Below are 5,932 nucleotides of genomic sequence, written 5' to 3' on the forward strand. Positions count from 1 at the left end.
ATGGACTTGGAGTGCACGTCAGGAGATACGGGAGGTGCTCACGAGGGTGGGGGGCGCGCCCTCCCCCCTGGGCGCGCCCCCTGCCTCGTAGGGCCCCCGTAGCTCCACAGACGTACTCCTTGCACCCATATATACCTACGTACCCTAAAACTTCCAGAACAGAAGATAGATTGGGAGTTCCGCCGCCGCAAGCCTCTGTAGCCACCAAAAACCAATCGGGACCCTGTTCTGGCACCCTGCCGGAGGGGGATCCCATCATCGGAGGCCATCTTCATCATCCTGGCGCTATCCATGACGAGGAGGGAGTAGTTCACCCTCGGGGCTGAGGGTATGTACCAGTAGCTATGTGTTTGATCTCTCTCTCTCGTGTTCTCTCTCGTGTTCCCTCTATGGCACGATCTTGATGTATCCCGAGCTTTGCTATTGTATTTGGATCTTATGATGTTTCTCCCCCTCTACTCTCTTGTGATGAATTGAGTTTCCCCTTTGAAGTTATCTTATCGGATTGAGTCTTTTATGAGAACACTTGATGTATGTCTTGTCGTGATTATCTGTGGTGACAATGGGATATCATGTGCCACTTGATGTATGTTTTGGTGATCAACTTGCGGGTTTCGTGACATTGGGAACCTATGCGTAGGGGTTGGCACACGTTCTTGACTCTCCGGTAGTAGCTTTGGGGCACTCTTTGAAGTACTTTCATGTTGGTTGGATGAATCTGAGATTGTGTGACGCATATCGTATAATCATGCCCACGGATACTTGAGGTGACAATGGAGTATCTAGGTTACATTAGGGTTTTGATTGATTTTTGTCTTAAGGTGTTATTCTAGTATGAACTCTATGATGGATTGAGCGGAAAGAATAGCTTTATGTTATTTTACTACGAACTCTTGAATAGATAGAACAGAAAGAATAACTTTGAGGTGGTTTCGTACCCTACCATAATCTCTACGTTTGTTCTCCGCTATTAGTGGCTTTGGAGTGACTCTTTGTTGCATGTTGAGGGCTTGTTATATGATCTATCTATGTTATTATTGTTGAGAGAACTTGCACTAGTGAAAGTATGAACCCTAGGCCTTGTTTCCTATCATTGCAATACCGTTTACGCTCACTTTTATCGCTCGTTACCTTGCTGTTTTTATAATTTCAGATTACAAAACCTTTATCTACTATCTATTTTGCACTTGTATCTTCATCTCTTCGCCGAACTAGTGCACCTATACAATTTACCATTGTATTGGGTGTGTTGGGGACACAAGAGACTCTTTGTTATTTGGTTGCAGGGTTGTTTGAGAGAGACCATCTTCATCCTACGCCTCCTACGGATTGATAAGCCTTAGGTAATCCACTTGAGGGAAATTTTCTACTGTCCTACAAACCTGTGCACTTGCAGGCCCAACAACGTCTACAAGAATAAGGTTGTGTAGTAGACATCAAGCTCTTTTCTAGCGCCGTTGCCGGGGAGGTTAGCGCTTGAAGGTATATCTTTAGATCTTGCAATCGAATCTTTTTGTTTCTTGTTTTAGCACTTGTTTAGTTTATAAAGAAAACTACAAAAAAATGGAATTAAGTTTGTCTCATACGCTTCACCTTTTTAATATCTTTCGTGAGTATGATGGAAAGTAAAATTGTGCTCAAGTGCTAGAAGAAGAATAAATTGTTTGGCACTAAATCTTTGAATGATGAGCATGATTGCAATGTTGTTAGTATGAATTCTTTGAATATCCATGATGCTAATGATAATTGCACTAGTTATGATCAAAATGCCTCCTATAAGCATGTCAATTTTTGTGGAGTGCATTGGGCCTGCAAGGACACACCAAATAGGGAAGATAGATATTGCAAGAGGCATAAGTACTTAGAAACTAAATGGTTGCAAGGAAGGCTAGATGCATGTGCCGAAAATTTATTTTTTCTTAGCCATACTTGTGAACTTTGCAATGAATGTGATCATTTTAGTACCCAATGCAAATTGTTTCATGATCGTATCGTGTCCAAAAATTGTGATGACTTGATTTCCCTTGCACATCATAATGACCTTAGTTTTCTCTTGGGTTATGAAGAAATAAAACGTATAACTAAGATTATTCCAGAATTTGCCCTTGATAGAATTCTTCATTTTGATCTAGAAGAAATTTATATGTATTGTGCGGTGAATTGCATTGAAAATCCTTATATTTCCAATTACCTAAAGAAAAGAAAGCAAATAGAAGATGAAGAGGATACTAATGAAAGGGAAGAGACTTCCCAATCTCCTCCTATTATTTCTTATGATGAATCAGGTAACGAGGAGGAGCTTGCTATTCAACCAATCTCATCAATAAGAAGCTGAAAGAGGAAGGTTGAACCCACACATAATGTGAAGAAGAAAAAGAAAAGAAGGAGCAACAAAGGTAGAAAGGTATCCCTCCCAAATGATGTTGCTCCTACTACTCATTGTGATGATGATAATTGCTTTACTATTGGTGCTATCCATATTTTTAATGATGAGAGTGATTATGCTTATGATATGAAAGGGCCCAAGCTTGGGGAAGCTATGTTTGATTGGGATGAAATATTTGAGAATATATTTACTGGAATTAATGTTTGTCCCAAGCTTGGGGATGCTATGTTTAATGAAGATGATATTTTTAGCATCCCAAGTTTTGATATGCAAAGTTGTTATGATGATAGCATGCCTCCTACCTATGATGATTATATTGATGAAAGTGGGTTCGGAAGAGAGTCAACTTTAGGAAGTAGTGATCCCACTATTTTGGAGGATGTTGAATTTTATTGTGATGAACATGAAAGTGGATTCGGAAGAGTGTCAACTTTATTTAGTGATTCCACTATCTTGGGAGAGGTTTCAATCGATTATGATGAGAACGAAGTTGCTACTTATGATGATTATTGTGATGAAACTTATGCCATAAAAAGTAGTGATGATTATATTTACAAATCTTGTCATGATTATGATTACCCTTTTTCTGAACATTACTCTTTTAATGTGGAAACAATTTTTAGTGTTGAAGTCTCTCATGATACTCCCACTACTATTCATGAGAAGAAATTTGCATATGTTGAGAGTAGCAAATTTTCTATGCTTGTAGATCATGAAAAGAATGCTTTAGGTGCTGATTATATTGTTGAATTCATTCATGATGCTACTGAAAATTATTATGAGGGAGGAACATATGCTTGTAGGAATTGCAATATTATCAAGTTTCCTCCCTATGTGCTTAAATTTTTGAAGCTATGCTTGTGTTACCTTCCTATGCTAGTTGATTATTGTTCCCCTAAATTTCTTGCTAACAAAATCCCTATCCATAGGAAGTGGGTTAGGCTTAAATGTGCTAGTCATTTTCTTCATGATGCTCCCGTTATGTTTCAATTCTTATCTTTTATGTGAGCATCATTGCTATCATCATGCCTAGCTAGAAAGGCATTAAAGAAAAGCTCTTGTTGGGAGACAACCCAATATTTATCCTTACTGTTTTTGTGTGTCCACATGATTATGCTACTTTAGTAATCATGTTTTATAGCTTTTTTCAATAAAGTGCCAAGTAGAACCTTTGGGAAGACTTGGGTGAAGTTTATGTGATCTTGCTGTGAAAAACAGAAACTTTAGGGCTCACGAGATTAGCTGCAATTTTTTACTGGAGAGAGAGTTTAGGTTGATTATTTTTCCAGATGATTAATAGCCAAATTACTCAGGTCCAGAAAATTATTTCATAATTTTTGGGGTTCCAGAAGTATACGTTTTATACAGATTACTACAGACTGTTCTGTTTTTGACAGATTCTGTTTTCTATGTGTTGTTTGCTTATTTTGATGCATCTATGGATAGTATTAAGTGGTATGAACCATAGAGATGTTAGAATACAGTAGATATTACACCAATATGAATTTAGAATGAGTTCATTACAGTACCTAAGTGGTGGTTTTATTTTCTTATACTAACGGAGCTTACGAGTTTTGTATTGAGTTTTGTGTGGTTGAAGTTTTGAAGTTTTGGGTAAAGATTCGATGGACTATGGAATAAGGAGTGGAAAGAGCCTAAGCTTGGGGATTCCCAAGGCACCCCAAGGTAATATTCAAGGAAAACCAAGCAACTAAGCTTGGGGATGCCCCGGATGGCATCCCCTCTTTCGTCTTCGTTCATCGGTAACTTTACTTGGAGCTATATTTTTATTCACCACATGATATGTGTTTTGCTTGGAGCGTCAATTTGTTTTGTTAGTTTTTGCGTGATGTCAGTTAGAATAATGTTTTGCATCTTTATTCTCAATAAAAAAAATCAAGGATAGCCTTTGCCATGCTTATTTTGCTAGTATACATGTTGCTGTTTGAAAACAGAAAGTTTACCGCTGTTGCAAAAATTCCTCAGAAAAGTCAGAGAATGTTATAACATTGAATATTTTTTCATATTAAGCTCTGATAAATTTATTATAGTGGGAATTTTAGTTCATAATTTTTGGATTCAGGGAAGTATTTTTACTCTTGCATTCTTTACAGACTGTACTGTTTTGGCAGATTGCTGTTATGGTTGCATTGTTTGCATATGTTTGCTTGTTTAATGATTCTATTTGAGGATATGAGTATTAATTATGCAGAGACATTTAGTATGAAATGTTGAATAATAATTTAAGTGATTTGTTACAGTAGAAAATAATAAGGTTTTGCATTGGTTTATACTAACCTATCTCACGAGTTCTTGTTGAGTTTGTTGTGAATGAAGCTTTTGATAAAAAGAGAAACCATGATATGAGAGGAATTAAGGAGACACAAAAGTTAAAGCTTAGGGATTCCCAAGGCACCCAAAGATAATATTCCAAGAAGTCTCAAGCATCTAAGCTTGGGGATGCCCCGGTAGGCATCCCACCTTTCTTCTTCAACAACTATCGGTTAGTATCGGTTGAGCCTAAGTTTTTGCTTCTTCACATGAGTTGTGTTATCCTTGCATTGTAGTTTTCTTTAGCTTTGCTTGCTGTTTGAATAAGTATCAAGATCTGAAATTCTTTAATGAGAGAGAGCCACACACAAATTGGAATTTGCTAGAATACTCTATATGCTTCACTTATACCTTTTGATCGTGATAATTTTTGCTCTAGTACTTCACTTAGATCCTTTAGAGCACGATGGTGAATTTATTTTAAAGAAACTATTGATCTCTCATTCTTCACTTATATTATTTTGAGAGTTGTTAATAGCATGGTGATTTGCTTAAAGATAATATACTTGGTATTCAAGATATCTGAAACTTTCTTTTGAGTGTGTTGAATACTAAGTTAAGTTTGATGCTTGATAATTGTTTTGAGATATGGAGGTGATAATATCAAAGAAATGCTAGTTGGGGTGATTATGAATTTAAAGAATGCTTGTGTTGAAGTTTGTGATTCCCATAGCATGCACGTATGGTGAACCACTTTGTGATGAAGTCAGAGCACAATTTTATTTATTGATTGTCTTCCTTATGAGAGGCAGTTGGGGACGAGCGATGGTCTTTTCCTACCAATCTATCCCCCTAGGAGCATGCGCGCAGTGCTTTGGTTTTTGATGACTTCTAAATTTTTGCAACAAGTACATGAGTTATTTTGATTAATGTTGAGTCCATGGATTATACGCACTTTCACCCTTCCACCATTGCAAGCCTTTCTAATACCGCACACTTTTCGCCGGTATCATACACCCACCATATACCTTCCTCAAAACAGCCACCATACCTACCTATTATGGCATTACCATAGCCATTCCGAGATATATTGCCATGCAACTTTCCACTGTTCCGTTCATATGACACACATTACTTTTGTCATATTGCTTTTTGCATGAACATGTAGTTGACATTGTATTTGTGGCGAAGCCACCGTTCATAATTCTTTCATACATGTCACTCTTGATTCATTGCATATCCCGGTACACCGCTGGAGGCATTCATATAGAGTCA

The sequence above is a fragment of the Triticum aestivum genome, chromosome 2B (genome assembly GCF_018294505.1).
Source record: "Triticum aestivum cultivar Chinese Spring chromosome 2B, IWGSC CS RefSeq v2.1, whole genome shotgun sequence".
Taxonomy (NCBI): domain Eukaryota; kingdom Viridiplantae; phylum Streptophyta; class Magnoliopsida; order Poales; family Poaceae; genus Triticum; species Triticum aestivum.